Source organism: Panthera leo, chromosome B2 (assembly GCF_018350215.1).
Source record: "Panthera leo isolate Ple1 chromosome B2, P.leo_Ple1_pat1.1, whole genome shotgun sequence".
NCBI lineage: Eukaryota > Metazoa > Chordata > Mammalia > Carnivora > Felidae > Panthera > Panthera leo.
The window spans coordinates 78,398,794-78,416,719 of NC_056683.1; the positions used below are offsets into that span (position 1 = coordinate 78,398,794).

At 40.7% G+C, this 17,926-nt stretch overlaps 1 long non-coding RNA gene across 1 annotated transcript; it reads left to right on the top strand.

Annotated features, from left to right (window-relative positions):
* Window positions 1-13,526: 13,526 nt before the first annotated feature.
* Window positions 13,527-16,296, top strand: LOC122220161. The gene is made up of 3 exons (XR_006202697.1): window positions 13,527-13,625; window positions 15,365-15,477; window positions 16,239-16,296. It is a non-coding gene; the product is annotated as an uncharacterized LOC122220161 (long non-coding RNA).
* The last annotated feature ends 1,630 nt before the right edge of the window (window positions 16,297-17,926 follow it).

Consider the following 17,926-nt stretch of genomic DNA (forward strand, 5'->3'; position numbering starts at 1 on the left):
TTGCTCTAGACATAAATGAAAACTCATTATGTGTTAGCTACTGTCAGGGAAACTGGAGGAGAGGATCTGGTGAGCAGAAATGATAATAGAATGTGACATTACCACGACAAACAGATGCCTAGGTGTTGAGAGAGCCAGGGAACAGAACAGAGCTGACTCCTAAAGGCCAGGTTGGTATTAGCAGAGTGAAAACAGGAAGGTTTGGAATGTAGGGATGGAGAGTGGAATGAAGGGCATCCCAGGGAGGGAAAGCAGTATGTGGAAAGGCCCAGAAGAATAAGAACAAATTCAAGAAACTCTGTGTAGTTTCCTACAGAAGGTGTGTAGAGCTCAGGTAGGGTATTAGTGTTCTCCGGAGAAACTGAACTTGGGGGCCGGGATAGGGAGTGAGAAAGAGGAAGAGAGGGAGAAAGATTTATTATGAGGAATTGGCTCGCATGCTTATGGAGGCTGGGAAGTCCAACTCTCTGCTGTCTCCAAACCGGAGACCAAGAAAGCCAGTTCTGAGTCCAAAGGCTTCGGGAGTGTTGATGGTAGAAGTCCCAGTCTACGGGCAGGAGAAGACCAGTGTCCCATTTCAAACAGTCAGGCTGAGAGAGTGAATTCTTCCTTTTCCTGCCTTTTTGTTGTACTCAGGCCCTCAACAGATTGGATGATGTCCACCCACCCTGGGAGGACAATCTGCTTTACTCAGTCCACAGATTCAGATGTGAATCTCATCTGGCAATACCCTCACAGACACACCCAGATATAATGTTTAATGAAATATCTGGGCACCCAGTGACCCAGTCAAGTCTCCATAAAACTAACCATCACAGGCAGAAAGGCAGTGGAAGATGAAGCTGGCAGGATCAGATTGTGGAGGCCATTGTAGCCATGCCAAGGGGTTTGCATTTATTTTGAACGTGTGGAGGATCCATGGGAGGACTCTGAGCTAAGCTGTGAAATGATCAGATTCTGGTTAAAAAAATTTTTTTTTCAATAATTGCACTGTGGTCATCTAAGAAATCAGCATAAGGACACATTGAATGGATGGTGTATGGGAACTCTGTACTGGTTTTGCAATTTCTCTAAGTCTAAAATTATTTTAAAATTAAAGGTTGAGGATTAAGTAGAGACACAGCCTGAAGCATGGTATTGCAGTAATCCAGGATGAGGAGAAGTAAGCCAGTGGCAGTGGGTATGAAGACAAGAGAATGGATGAGAGATATTTAGGAGCAAGTAGAGGCAGGACTTAGTGACTGACCGAATGGGTTGGAGATAGAGCCATCACAGTGAGAAGACTAGCATTAAGTAATAATGTTCCTCCCTTGATAGGAGGAAGAAAGATAGGAGAAAGAGGGATAGGAGAAAGAAGGTGATTCTTTTTTAGGCGGATGTGGAATAAGACCAAATGTTTGCAGCTGTTTAGAGAAACTGAATGACTTCCTTCCAGCTGAATAATTTTCAAGTGAACTGTAACTTGGTTTCTAACCCTTTATCACAAGGAAATACACAGCATCACTGCTGCTTTCAAGACCAGAGGAGATGGCCAGGGCTGTTAATGTGCACACCAGGGATTTCTGCATGGTGTAGGAAGAGGATGGGGGAGTCACTAGACCATACAGAAATGTACTATTAGTGAGACATGTGATGTTTCATATTCTGAATGCTTCTTTGAAAATGGTTGAGTTTATATAGTAGCCTTAAGAAAGATTCACGAAGTGTGCTGTGTTACCCAGCCTCAGAGTTAGTTCTCAGTGGATCCCAGCCTTGGGTAAAATCCCACAGTGTTCCCCTTTATCATTTGATCAAATGCAGTGACCCTAACGATATCAGCTAGATTGAATAGAAGGTTAATCTTCCTCAGGGAGACATCTAGAAATGTGGCTCACAAAAGCCATTTTTGGGGGGTTATTTTGTCTCCTATAATTGATGGCTGGCCACATGATGATAATAGGCTGAATGTGAAATATTTAGATATTTGTTCTTTTTTTTAATGTTTAGTTTTGAGAGAGAGACAGACAGAGTGCAAGCAGGGAAGGGATAGACAGGGAGGGAGACACAGAATCTAAAGTAGGCTCCATGCTCTGAGCTGTCAGCACAGAGCCGGATGCAGGGCTTGAACTCACGAACCATGAGATCATGACCTTAGCTGAAGTCAGACACCCCACCGACTGAGCCACCCAGGCACCCCTATATATTTTCTCTATATATTATTCCAAACTGGTTCATTTTATAGGTGGAATTTACTGAAATAATCCACTATGTTGCTGATATCCAAATATCCAATTATTTTGCTGTCACCCACTCTAAAAGTATCAGCTTTTCCAATAACACTCCTAATTTCTTTGAAGAGTTTGAAGCAGTCAGTCTTTTAAAGGGTTCCTCAGAGTACTTAAGAATGCAAATTCATATTAAAATATCACTTTTGTATTTCACATGACATTATTAGATGTATTTTTCAAATGATTTAAAATATTAGAGGAAAACCATTTCAGAAGCTATTGATATTGTTTCCCAAATCTTCAGATTGCTCATGAGAGAAGAGGGAACATAACCAATGAAGAATTATGTATTCTGTATGCATAGGACTGTAGATGCTATGGAGAAAGTAAGATAAAAAGAGAAGAAAGAAAAAATCAGAATGAAAGAAAGCATAGTCCTGGCCCTCAAGAATTTATAAACAGTGAGATGAAAGCATAGGTACCTTCTCTGTCTATGGGAGGAGAAAAATAGAGCTTTGATTTCAGGGTCAAGTGAAACACAAATTGAATATTTTGAAAGTATTCATTTAAATGCTAAATAAGAACATACTCATAAACATCCACAATGATGACGCCTATTGTTTTCTGAGGTACAAAGGAGATGATAAAATGTAATCACTAAATGTCAGCTGGATGAAAGCCCAAGCCTCCCTGAACACTGCAGCCAACTGATGGAGTTTGGATTTCTTGGTCTTGTTCCAGGAACGCCTGACCCAGGTGATGACTTTGCTTCACTACTCAGCCATTTGAAAAAAGAGCAATGGAAGTGAATCTGCTGGATAACCCTTGCTTGACTTTTTAAACCAGGAATGTCTTGGTCCCCATCTCCTAAAGCATAGGCTTAAAGGAGACATGTCCTAGGCACTCATACCAATCATGCTGTATTGAAACCTATGTTGTCCTTTGGCTGACCTTTAAAATGAAACATGTTTGGGAAGCTAACACAACAGCTGCCTTAAACTGGCCAGGATGATTGTCCACCATAAGGAGCTAGACGTTGCTTCTATATAGAAAAACAGAGGCTTTCTAATAGGTCATCCCATAACAGCTGTGTGTTAGACTGAGCAGTAGGTTTTAATCTTAGTAGACTAAGAGTAGCTTTAGTTGTACATTTTTGACTACTTAACTCAAGGCTTTCAAAAGGAAAACATTCAAAAGAACCCCCGATGAGTCAGCAAAGATTCTGAAAAGATTGTGTATATTTTCTAAAGCATATTTTAAAAAATCACGTACAGGGGAAAAGTGTAGAACATGTACCCACAAGAGCTAAATTTAAAAAATGTGCGTAGCAGTGAACACACGCATAGCATATGGATGCGGCTGACGGAAGAGTTCCTGGCCTCCATTCAAGACACCACTCACAGCAGATGCACCGTCATAAATTTGAGCTACACAAGCCACATCCTCGCTGATCAGGTTCCAGTCAGTTGTCTTTGAATCCAGCATGGCTGACGCACTCTGGAACTCCAGCTTTCCTTTTGGTTGGAGAGAAAAGAAATTCTTGTCTGAAAAGGCCAAAGCGTACATGTCCCAGACAAATAGATACTCTCGCATTCCTAAACTCCTGCAAGACATTGGCCAATAAGGCTCCTGGCCGCTTTTCATTTCAGTTTTGCTGCCTAGCATCTTGTGCTTGGCAACCTACCATCTGATTCCAGGGGCAAGAACGACAGAACAGCAGTCCTTGGGAGTAGCCTCTGCAGTTTCTTTAAGATTAAATTATACTTCTCCAGCAGATTAAAAGGCTCTGAGTATAATATCAGGGGAACCCTTATTACTTTTCCTTTCATGGTCCCCCCCCCCCCAAAAAAAAAATTACTGTTTTATGTATTTGCCGGTAGGGTCCTTGGGTGTTTACTTAAAATCTTGACACACTTTTAACATGTATAAAATATGTAAATATTTTATACTTTGATATTTTATGAATCAAAGAAACATTTGAATCACCTCTATATGGACCCATAGGTGCACTAGTTTATCAGGGTTCTCTGTTGACTGATTCAGTAATTGGAGGCCCTTGGTACAGAAGGTGCAGCATGTAGCTGGACCAGCAACTGGTAACACGTCCCCTATCAACATCACGTAGAAATCTTTGGTCCTTTGCTGGATGGGCAGAGCAGATGTTGGAAAGGAGGAGCCTGCTTTTGCAAAATCCTTTTGACAATAATTTGATAACTTTGGCAGAATTGAATCTGCTAATTTGATTCTTAGATTTCTAGGTGGTGGAACAGTACCAGATGCCTCACAAAATATTAGCATCCATGTTTAACTGCTTTCATCACATCCTGTTCACTCCTCTTTGGAGAGCTTCATATTAAATTAGATGCAGCTGCTGAGTGAAAGCTTTCTTTCATGTTCCTATTTAGTATGAAAACAATAGCAAAAATAAACATTCAATTTCCTAACTTTTAGGAATTCTTCCTTTGGTGTTGGCTTTTTTTTTTTTTTTTTCCTGATGAAAGAGGGATCGTTTGATCAGAGTACTGTTTTGGAGACAGACCATCTGACTAAAGAAAGAAAAAGATTCCCTGGAGATCTATTAAGGGACCCCCCCCCCCCGACCCCTCTGGCGAAACTCACTAAATGTGCCAGAGGTAGTACATTTTGCAAATAAGTTGTCTCATTTCAAAAATTATAAATATGCTATTTTTTCTAGTTCTGACAATTTTGAATCACATTTTTAGTTCATTTCATGTATTTTAGTGGACTAGACCTCAACGCCACTTTGTTTAATGTAATTTCCATTGCTCAAGGAATTAAGTTAGCATTTATTGGTTACTAGGTTTCGAAAGAGAGGAAAACCCACTTGGAAAAAGGGGATATTTCATCCCCGGTCTGTATTACAGCTTCTGACATATTTTTAGATGCTAACAAGTAATGTCAGACTAACAGCTGTTAAAAAAATCCTTCTCTAACACTCTTACAGGAATGAAGATTTACACAGAGAGCTTTGTGTGTGTACCTGGTTGATAATCAGAGAAGTCTGATTCTCCCTTCTCTCTTCCTCCTCCTATCCCCTCTGGGTTTTCTTTTGTCTTAGCCTTGCAACTTGCCAAGAATTGCTGTTTTTCAGCTCCCTGCAGTGGAATAATGGCAAAGAAGTCCCCTGCCTTGCATCATCAAGCCTGTGCTCTGTGGCCCAGGCTCCCGGATAACTTACTTTAGAGTCTGTTTCCCGGATTACATTTGCCTACAGATTCAAAGTGCTGGGAAGGGCAAACCGGGAGGGGGAGCCTGGAATAGGGTCTGGGGGTGGGGAGGCCTTCTAAACCTCTGAAGTCCTTAGTACTTTGTTGGCCACCTGTGGAGTAAGAAATGTCTGGGTTGGCCGGTTCTAGCAAAAAGTGTCTTTTCCCTTCAGACTGGCTTCAGTGGAGCTGCCATTTCCTGCTGCCTCTGAGAGACACAACTGGCGTGCCAGATTGCCATTTAGTTTAACTCTGTGGAAATGAGACAAGGGGATTTGACCATGACTAAACCTTTGTAGCCGGCAAAAGAACACAGGGCAGTCAGGGAAGCCTGCCGAAGTCCTAGGAGGACAGACTGATGCTGGGTTTGTGTGGTAGGCAGGCAGAAAGCGGAGTCTCAGCAAAGCAACAAAGAGGTGACAAACACTCTTACAATTCATTTATTCAAGCCTTTTGTTATCCCAGAATTGAAGCACTTCCTTGATGGAGGCTGCTCTGAAGAAAACTGGCTAGCTTTCATCACCAAGAGAAGGTAACCAGAAAAAGTGTCCCACCAGCCACCAGAGGGAGGAATGACCCCAACTCTCCAGAGGACTAGGGCTATGCCAGCTGGTTTCCTTTCCTGAGTTCTATGTGGTTGTACTTAGAGGAAGGAGAAAGGAGCCTCAGAATAAACTGACCTCCTCTTCTCCCTCCTGGTTAATTCTTAACTGGTTTGAATGAAACTCTTTAAAGCAGTGAACTGATTTAGAGTCATAAGAGCAACACTTTTTTTTTTTTTCATTTGTAAAATGTCTTTTCAAATCCATCATAAAAGCACATTTTATATGTCAACCTTGCAAATGGCTGTTGAAATTTTGTGGGCTCCCACAACGTTTTTGTTAGTCGTTGCACATTCACTACAGTATGAGTAATGTGTGTAGTAACGTGGACCTGATCATTACAGGCACCCAGCCCCGAAGGTAGAGAAGGGGCTTCGAGTTTTGTGGGGTCGATGTTAAATTTTCAGAAATCTTCTTATTCACAGTCCGATTTCTATCAAACACCAACTTAATTTTTTTTAAGTCTCAGGCCTGTGGTTTCATGCTAATTTGCCAGGCTGCTGGTGTTGTATTGACTAAGCAGTTATATCCATAAAGACTTTTCAACTATTAGCAAATTTGTATTTATTAGTTAGCTAGATGGGGTAGAATACTCAGCATGTTGCCCAAATTTCAGTTAAGCAGTTCATTTTGTAAACTCTTTTACATTGCTATCTTTATAAATTATTTCTTACGACAGTCCTATGGGATAGGCTAATGCTGTTGTCCAGAAGCTGCCTAGGTTTTAGAAAGGGTACATGATGTGTCCTGAGATAGTGGTAGAACCAAGATTAGAATTCACAGTTCTTGGGGCTCAGGCGGCCATGTCTTGTCACCCATCTGATGTGTCCACCCACTTCCTTAAGTTATATTAAGTTTGGGTACCATTGCAGAGTCACAGATTCAGATAAAATAACACAGTTATGGAAATGGAGTCCATGTCCATAAAAGCAGAGCCCTGCATTCAGCAGCCTGAGTGGTGCCCCACATGGGATGGGTGCTCTCACTCCTTCAGAGTCCCCTACACTAATGGCTTCCCCAGAGGCTGTTTCTACTCTTCTGAGTTAAGCTGTTCAAACTGGAAGATCATTTAGTTCAACTCCTTGTTTTGCAGGGAAGGAAAGCCTCAGGACAAAATTGGGTCAGTCTCAGGATAAGAACCTGAGTTACCTGACACTGGCTTCAGCACTCTGCTCCCTAGACTGCCCTGTTTCTCCAGACTGGCTTCTAAGCCACTTGCTGTGGAGTTAGAAAGTGAACTGAGGTATCAGTCAATGTCCACAAAATATGAATTTGGGATGTTTCCTGGGTCCAAGGAAGCCCAGAGCTTGAGCCCAGAGTTTGTAGGTAGAAGATGAGATTGGTGAGTGATGTTTTCTGTTTCACCAAGTAGTAATACCTGTGCAACTAGACCTATTGTCTATAAAACCCACAATGAAATGGAGACTTCAAATGATTTCCGTAGACAGCCAAACCAAAGCAATTATCTAGGCCTCAAATGGAACATTGTGGTCTGAACATGAAGGATGATAATTTGTTATCTAAGTAAATCCTATTTTGCCATTATAATTGTTAATATGCAAAATGTTGGGTGGGAAGACCCACGTTAGAAAACATAAGCCTATGCCTATTGAAAGGCTCTTCTGGGAACCAGGGTTTCCCACGCTTTGGCCATTCACGTATATCACCGTTTTTACCGTATTTGCGCATTTTCATTAGACTGATTTTTTTAATATAAAGCAATATATGAAGAGAGGAAACATTTATAGAACTGTGAAAAATGGTAATCCAGTATCATTTGCCATAAAAAATTAAAATAAATTCATAGTGAGAAAATTTTTATAAAGTTTGTGCCCTCATTAGAACCATCTCATGTATGATCAGCAATGTGTACTATGCCTTAGAAGCATTGATCTGGGCCAGCAGTTACCAATATTTTTTAGGGGTAGGAACCATTTATACCCTTAAAAATTATTGCGAAGCCCTAACGAGATTTTATTTATGTGGGTTGTATCATAAAAATTCGCTATATTGGAAGTAAAAGCTGAGAAGTCGTTAAAATATATATTTAATAATTCACTTACAAATAATAATAAGCCCATCATGTGGTGACTTAAACATCATTAAGTTGCTATGATGCCATTAATTCATAATTAAAAGGCTATATTTTCCAAAGCGAAAAGAAAAAAGCGTACCGAAAATAGTGGCATCGTTTTACATTTTTGTCAGTTAACGTCTTGCTTAAGAGAAGACGGTGGGTTCTCACACCTGTGTCTGTATTCACTCTGCCAGGATATGTTGTTTGGGTTGAAGTGTATGGAGAATGTCTGGCTTCACACAGATATGTAGTTGGAAAAGAGAAGCGTACTCTGGTAGCCTTGCTCCATGTTGTGGATACTCTTCTTTGATGATGTACCAGAGCTCAACAATGTACAGAAGCTGAAATCAGTGAACTTTCACTTTAAAATCTATTGATTTACTTTCTACCTTGAGTAAACCTTTTACCTATACATGATTTTGTAAAAGCATACATCAGTCCCTTGGAAAATGCTCCTTCACCGAGTTATGCAGATCTTTCCAATTTTGGCACATTTCCTTACATAATACATATATTTTGTTAACATTTATTTATTTTTGAGACTGACAGAGACAAAATGCGAGTGAGTTAGGGGCAGAGAGAGAGGGAGACAGAATCCTAAACAGGCTCCAGGCTCTGAGCTGTCAGCACAGAGCCCGACGCGGGGCTCAAACTCACGGGCTGTGAGATCATGACCTGAGCTGAAGTCGGACGCTCAACCGACTGACCCACCTAGGCGGCCCACATAATATTTTTTAAAATCACATTTTTAAATATCACCACCGGTCATATCAGGAATATATCTAAGTACTGTAAAGCTATTAAGCTCAGGGTGGCAGATACAAGTTTTCCAAAATTCTAACTTTTACCTGAAAGGTCCAATTTTATCATTGGTGACAAACACTGAAAAACGGGTTTTTGTTTTTTTACCTTTCACTGAGAGGCAATTTAGTTCATTTTCAAGGAAATGTCATCAAGTACCAGTGTCAGACTTTGTCAGGTCAAAGTGAAGTGTGTAAGTCTTACTAGTAAACTGGTACTCCATGAAAATGGCAGCTAGGTCAGCCTGCAACTCAACTACCCTAGTACTTCTTCTTGAGACAACCATCATACATTAGTATGAAATAGACATAAACTGTATGTGAATATCCCATTTCATCACAGAAAATATTAAAAATGTGTGTATTTAAGAGTTGAGATTTAATAAAATTAATGTCTCACTACTTAAAAAAAATTGTTTAAATGTTTATTTATTTTTTGAGAGAGAGAGAAATAGAGAGCTAGCAGGGGAAGAGCAGAGAGAGAGGGGGAGACAGAATCCCAAGCCTGATGTGGGGTTTGAATTTATGAACCGTGAGATCATGACCTGAGCTGAAATCAAGAGTCTGACACTTAACTGACTGAGCCACCCAGGTACCCCCAATAAGTCTGACTTCTTAACCACAGTTATTTGTACGTGAAATTGATGATTGTTTTAATTGTGAACGCATGGTGTTGAAAAATACAATGATTACATGTAAAGTTTGGTGCCACTCTTTGATTTGTGGTACCACAGTTTTACCCACCATTGCTTTAACACCATCAGGGCAAAAGTCAACACTGAAAAATGGGTAAATAATGCCTTAGTCTTAGTATTATTGTGAAAATTGTTTTGATCTCACAAATGCCCTGAAAGAAGCTTGTTAATCCTCAGGGATCCATGGCCACACTTTGAGATCTGCTAATCTAGGCCAACCCCTAAACTAGGGGTAAGGAGAAGCAATCTCATACTTACTAAGCACCTTATAAACATTGTGTTATGGACTGAATTTTATCCCCCCAAAGTCATATATTGCAGTTCTAACCTGAAGAATGTTACTGTATTTAGAGATAAAGTCTTTATTTTTTTTTATAAATTTTTAAGTTTATTTATTTATTTTGAGAGAGAACAAGCAGGGGAGGGGCAGAGCGAGAGAGGGGGAGAGAGGGAAAAAGGAGAGAATCCTGCACTGACAGTGCAGAGCCTGATAAGGGGCTCGAGCTCACAAACAGTGAGATCGTGATCTGAGCTGAAACCAAAGTTGGATGCTTAACTGACTGAGCCACCCAGGTACCCCTAGAGATAAGGTCTTGAAAAAGGTGATTAAGTCAAACGGATGCCATTAGAATGGGGCCCTAATCCAATATGGTTAGTGTCCTTATAAGACGATAAAGAGACCCCAGGGATCCACATGTACACATGGGGGTGACCATGTGAAGAGGTAGCAAGAGGGTGGACATCTGCAAACAAAAAAAGCGAGGTCTCAGAAGAATCCAACCTTGTTGGCACCTTCATCTTGGACTTCCAGCCTCCAGAAGCTGTGGGAAAACAATTTTCTGTTGTTTAAGCCACACAGTCTGTTGTACTTTGTTATGGTAGCCCCAGCAAACTAATACGCATCACTATTTAATCATAAAATCTTCAAAGGGCATATTGTCACCCTCGCTTTATGGAGGAGGGAATAGAAGCTCAGAGGAAATGGGTAATTTCCCCAAACTCATGCAGCTAAGAGAGGAAAGAGCCAAAATGTGAATGTAGATGTGACCATGAAGTCAATAGTCACAGGGCCAGTGCCTGAGTGAGCACGTACAGAACTCCGGGACTAGTGTTCTGTCTGTGGCAGAGGGTTGCCCTGTAACAGTGATGTCATTTTCTACTAGTGATCCTAAGAAACAGGAAACCTGAGTTGTAATAAACAATCTCTGTTACCAGTGCAATATAAATATCACCCTAATTAATGAGTTTGCAAAAATTTATCTCTGCTCTAACCACACTGTAGTTTGTTTTTAAATTACAACTGTAAATAGAGACCAGCGTGACCCAAACACAAGATCTTATTACAGCTAAGACCTACAAAACCACCACAACTTACTTCATCTAATAAACATGCCTGTTAGGAGCTAATACCAGCAACCCAGAGAAAAAAAGAAATGCCTGAACACCTCCTCCTTGGACCTATGGCTTCTTTCTGCCTGTCCCTGTAACGTGCCATTATTGATTGGTAAGTCAGAAAGGACTCTGGTTCAGTGGCCTGCTGTCTATGGGAAGTTGACTTCGTTCTCCACTTGAAGCCTCGGTTGACCCCTCAGGAGGTGTGGCTGAAGGTTCAGCATTGAATAGTTTTGAATGTCTAGGTTTCATCCTAGAATCTCCCTCGAGTCCAGCAGTAATGAAGCAATTGTATGTCCTGACACAATAGAACTGAATCAAAGTAAAGCCAATGTTCCCTTCCTTCCAGGGAGCAGAGAGTACTGAGTTTTAGATGAATGAGGAGGCTTTTGTGCAGCCCTGATCAGAGGGCTGGAAGCTCCATCCTTTGGCAGAGAGCAAATCTAAGTGCTTTCCCTGTGCTGCTTGCCATTTGCATTTGAATTTTGATTGCCAAGGATTTTAAGCCTTGTTGGTGAATTTCTAATTCTTTCTTTCAAAGTTCCAGCTTCAGTTGATGTCTTACTTTTCATGCATTTAGAATTAATTCAACAACTGCTAAAGAAAAACGGAAAGTTGTACTCCTATTAAGCACTATGCATAGCATTAGACTCCAGGGGTCTTGGGATAAACAGGACGTACATTTTTGCTCTCAAAGAGCTTTTATTGCTTTTTTTAAAGGTTCTTTTAATTTAGAATATCAGTCTATTTTATTTATAGTTTTTTATCAGTATCAGAAAGTATTGTATTATCTATTTATTAATGTACTTATTTTCCATTTCCCAACCAGAATGAAGCTCTGGGAAGTCATGGATCTTGTCTGTTTTGTTCACCACTATGTTATCAGACCCAGAATAGTGCCTTACATGCTGTAGACATCCATAAATAATGAGTAATCTAATCTAAACTGAGTAGTACAGTACACGTGATAGGTCTGAGTGGTATCAGAATGTTAGGTCTTTTTTTCTCTAAGGACACTGGTCTAATGACTGAATTCAGAAGCATGGACACTAGTTCACTTTCTACGCTTCTGTTTTCTTGGAAGACATTTTGGAATACTTGTTAAAACCCATCTGAAGCTGTAATGTTCTAATGGTTGGAGTAATTCCTACAAATTCTGCCTGGAATCCTTTGGTCTTTGTTTATTTAGGCTGCTATAACAGAATACTATAGACAAGGTGGCTTAAACAGCAAACGTTTGTTTCTCACAGTTCCTGACTGGGAAGTCCAAGATCAGGGTGTCTGCAGATTCACTGTCTAGTGAGAGCCCACTTCTTGGTTCTTTGCTGTCTTTGTTGTGTTCACCTGGTGGAGGGGGCGAGGAAACTCTTTGTGGCCTCTTTTATACGGGCACTAAATCCCAGGAACGAAGTCTTCACTCTCATGACCTAATCACCTCCCAAAAGCCTCACCTACAAATACCATCATATTGGTTTCAACATACGAATTTGGAGAGGACACAAACATTCGGTTGATAGCACCCTTTGACAGCTACCTCCTAGAGTTGAAAAAGTAGAAAACATTTTCATGTGGCTTCTATAAGAACTCTTTATAACCCAGTGCCCAAAACTATCTGCTGTGACTCTTACCTTGAATGACACAAAATTTAAATAACTTGTCAAATGGTTCCTGAGGTAAAACTCTGCAGAGTCTCTTTACTGTTTTGAGAAATTCTACAATCAGAATTGGCTGCTACCTTGCACCTGACTTCTGTGGCAAAAATTCTGTCTCCTAACCTTCCTTCACCCTCTGAGGAAAATACACCTCCCCGTGATTTCTGGTGTTGGGAGTAAGAAAAAATGTCTGGTGTCAAGTGATATGATTACATACTCCTGGACCTTTGATTTATAGCCTTGAATGCACACAGCACGTGCTTATGCACAAATTTAGCATGCATGCATGCACTGTGAGAACAGGTGGAGGAACAGGGGTGGGCCCTTTGCAGAATTCAGACCTGTGGGTTTCCTGCACTGGGCCCTTCCTGTAGCAGTTGACCTGGATGGTGAGAATACTCTGCCTCCATAATAGCTATGACTGCTGAGAATGTTAACAGTGAGTTTCATTAAATGTGCCCTTTTCTTGGGAGTGTTAAATGTGTCAAATTTGGTGTAGTTAAGAGGCGCTCATTGCAACTTATTTTTAAGGTGTCTGCATATAAGGTGCTTCCATAGTATGTCATATCGAAATTTCCCCAAGTTCCAGTGTTGACAGATGGTGCTGCTCTGCAATACAAGCAGCGATGTCCTCACGAGACTATTGATTTTGTTTGTGAAATATAAATCCCTAAACAGTGACTGATGGGCTGGTGAGAAATGCTTCTTTAATAATTCAATAATTTCATTAAATGATCTGGTCTTCAGTGAAACAGGAGTGGTGAGGGGCCCGGCTATGGACTGCACTTAAGTCTCAATAAAAACACGACCGTGGTCTCCTTTGTTCTTGTTTCTCTTTGTTCGTGTTTATCTATGTCTTCAAGATAAAGTGGAGTCTTTCAGTGTATGGATTCCAAGAAATAGAACAAATGACATCAAGTTCTTCAGTGTGCCTCACAGCAGCCATTTTGAGCTCAGTCTGCCCAGATTCAAGGTGATGGCTTGGTTCATTTGCTTACTAGATAGGCTCCGACGTTGATGTATTTTGCCTCTGCTATTTGCCTTTCTTTTTTTCCTAGCGGGCTGTCATCTCAATACAGAATGGACTGTTTGTAGGGAGTAGAAACTAAGATGATTCCAACACAGAACTTTATTACAGCTAAGAATGGCATATTCACCAAAGAAAGCCCCTTCTTGTGGTCTGACAGAAGCAATAAGCAACAAAACCCCCAAGAAACAAACAACCTGAAACAAAATCATGGAAACCCCTGGAAACGCAACTAACATGAACTCAAATATATCTTCATGGATTTGTATATCTATTACATATGCAAGACAAAGTCCTATAGAATCAAATTGATTTAATTTTACCTTGGTTTATTTCAGAAAAGGTTTAAAGCATGAGTAAATTCCCATATTATGCTTGCTTTTACAAAGGAGTTCTAAAGATAATGTTTTGTATACTTAATTTGTTATCTTAATTAGGGACTCCTAGATCATCAAAGAGATGTAATACATCTTAAAGTAATACAATTAAGAATCATAGAGTAAACACATGTACAATTTATTCTTTCTTGACAAGTCTCAGATAAAAACTATTTTGATATGCTAATGGATTCTAATGGACAAGTAGCTATTAATTAAATAAATAACCCATTAGACTGAGCACAGAAATGTCAATACAAAGACAGTCTACTAACATTGTTGAAGAATAGTAATTAAGTTATAGTCTTAGCAGTGGCATAGATATTTGTGTTTCATTTTGCAGATATTTGTGTCAGCTATACCAATTAATTAAATTAAGCCAGTAATTATCTAGTAATCTCTAATCTCAGTTTGCACAGTACTGTGCTAAAAATTTGGAATGAAACAAAAGTAGAAGACATGATCTAGATTCTCAGAGAAAATATAGTGTAGTCGGGAGGTGCAAGACCCAAGTAAATTTAAAATATAATGGTTGTACATGTCAACATATTAGGAGTGTTTTAAGGCATAACATCATCAAGTATTTACCACGTTTATCATCATCCATCATGACTTATCAGCATTTGTTGAGGACTCCTAGGTATGGAAAAATAGTGTTGGGATAGGGCCGAGGGATATCAAGAAGGTGTAAATCCTGGTGTCTGCACCAGAGACCAAGGATGTAATTTGGCAGATTGCTAAGTGAAATCTTTGCTAAAGCAGAAAGTCCCAGGAACGAGAAAGGGAGCAAGAGCTGAGGGTAGGATGTTCTGACAAGTTTTGTGGAGGAGGAGAACTTGAACTTGAAGTACAGGTAGAATATGGCTAAACAAAGGAGGAGGTGATGGCTCAGGTGGGAATAAAGGCTGGAGCCAGCATCATCGGGAGGTGTTAAGGGTGAGGCTGGAGGAGAGATGTATGTAACTGGGACTACATTGTGTGGATTCTGAGGGTAGAGGAGTTTGGGCTCAGCTATCCTAAGGAGAGTGATGGTCAGAGAGGCCCCGGGGGGATGGATGAGATGCAACACTGCCAGGTAGATCTGCAATAGGGAGTAGAGGCCAGAGGACACGAGACTGGCTGGGGGGCCCTGTGGGGGTTAAGGTATGAAGATGCTTTTCTAAACCAGATCACAGCCTTTCTCACAGAAAGGACAATGCCTTGCTTTCTGTTTGTTTGCTCTTTTGCTTTTCCTGTACATTCAGCCCATAATGTATAATGCAATGAAACAGCCCCTTAAAGGGCCACTAACTTACGAGCTGTCTAAAGCCAGGTGCTGAACTTTCCCACTGATAACTGCATTTGGCGTCCTGGAACAAGGGGCTTCATGAATAAAACAAGTTAGAGACACCTAAGGAGATGCGAGCAGAGGTCATTTTATGGTGAGTTGATAAATTTTGTGACTACCAGGGCCTAGTTGCAAGCAATCATTACTGAATTACCTGGTAATAAGAACTGGAGGTGAACAAAATACCCAATCTAAACACAATGCAAATGCAAATTACTAGCTTCCTGGAGATCTGATTAAATAAAACAGGTTTTAATTAAACTGCGACCAAGTTAATTGAAAGTTACTGTATGTGTGATAATTATCAACTAGAATGGTATTTATTTTGCTGCAGCATCCTGATTTCTTTATCTCCTTTTCCCTTTTTTTTTTAATGTTCATTTATTTTTGAGGGACACGGAGTGTGTGTGTGGGGGGGGGGGGGAGGACAGCAGAGAGAGAGGGAGACACAGAATCCAAAATCCAAAGTTGGTTCCAGGCTCTTAGCTGTCAGTACAGAACCCAATGTGGGGTTTGAACCCATGAACTGAGAGATCATGACCTCAGCTGAAGTCAATGTTTAACCAAGCCACCCAGGCACCCCATGCCTTGTCCTTTTCTGGGAATGTAAAAGTCTGCTTAGTCTTTTAGTTACAGTCATAGGCTAAAAAATTATGTAGCAGAATCATATATTAAACTTTAAGCATAATCATGGAAGTTTGAATCTTTCTTTTTTTCCGCCTACATATATTTTAAGTTCTTGAGATAAGTTTTACTGTGGCACATCTATTTTTTATGAGCTTTTTATAAAATGTGGTAATAATAGCAACTAATAATGTTAACAATAATAATGATAGCTGTCATTTCTCTCCGTAGCCTCAGGATCATTTTGCGCTGAGTGTTCACAACTGAGTCATAACTGTCTATGTTGAAGGATTGTTCCTAGGTTTTATTTATCTTGTTCAGCAAATAAAGAAGCCTTTTAATTCAATTGGTTTCCTGGCTGATTTGTCTCTCAGTGTGATTAATCAATGGGAACTAGGGGCCCAATTCACGTTTTCTCTTAAGTCGATACAAATGTTGAGTGTGGTTGTGGTTGTTTAGAAGGGGATAAAATGGGGTCGCTGACTTAAAGATCATTTCTTCTCGTTTTTATCCCTTAAGTTTATTTTCCCCACCAGGCTTTCTGGTAACTGATTCTCCTGGTTATGAAAGCCCACAGGGAGCAGGACCGTAGGTAGCAATTTCTCTTCAGCAGACGGTTTCCATTAATTTTGTTATTTCTCATCAACAACTGATGTATGCCCCAAAGTGATATAAGTGAAGGTAAATGATCAGCAATTTGTTTTACTTTATAGCTAATATTTCCCAAAAGCACTTGTGACTAATATCCAATAGAAGTTTAATGGAAGTCTGAGGCTGGAAGACAATTTGGGGGCTAAGCTATTCACCCCCATGTCCTACCCACCCCCCCCCCACCCCCCCCCAGAGTTAAACACAGGTGGTATTACTTCTCTTCTTCAAGGTGTCCTGGCAGGACGATCCTGCAATAGACTCTAGGAAATCCATTTCAACATTAATATCCCTCATGGCCAAGAGAGAGGTAATTTGGTTCATATATAATCTCATTCCTCCTCCTCTGTGTTGAAAGCCCTTAATGACCCGGTGTCTTCCCTCAGCAGGGCTGAAGGTAGTCTGTCAAAATGCTATGATGGATTATGCGCTTGGTGACCCCCTGTGACTTTTTGCAAGGCAGATAGAGTAGAATAAAAGGGCAGCAAAGAGGCAGGGGAATAGCCCTATTTGCCACGCCCACCATCTCTGCAGCAGGAGGAGGGTTCACGGAGAAAAAGCTGAACAAGACTCTCTTCTCTAGCTTCTCTGCTTCCCCACCCCCTTCACCTCCCCGCCCCGCCCCCGCCCAGGGGAGCATTAGCCAGCACTGGAAATGACAGCAGTGCTGGTGGCATGAGACCATATTCTCCACTTTGAAAGCTTAACAGAAGGAGAAACTAGCTAGGGAAAGGAGGAGAAGCTGCTGTCTGTGCTCAGGAGTCACCAATTTCAGGACTCCTGCAAGATTAATCAAAGGAAAAACTGACCTCATCCATGCACATCTATAGTAGCTTCTCTGACATAGACATTAAGGCATTAAATAACTGGTGGGCATTTTTTTATTGACTTACATTTTCCCCAACAAAACAGCTAAAATAAAAGATTTCACTACATTTAAAGGAGCTCAGTAAGAGGCTGTGGCAGCTGAGTCAGGGTTTGCTCACCTGGAAACCGCTCAGGTAAGGAGAACGTCTCTTTCACCATAAAGGAACATTGCTTATCAAAGCCATCCCTGGCGACAGAGGCTGCTTGCCGTTTGTCCAGAAGGGACTTCCGAATTATAGACAGGGAATGGTTGCAGGCAGCGATCTGTGGCTAGAGACCAGTTTGGATTTGCAACACATTTATTTGCAAGAAACAGCACCATCAATCATGAAAGGGCATATTTTGAATAGTAAAGTGTCTAAATTTCTTTGCTTGTGCTATCCTATGCTGGCATTCCTACCTGT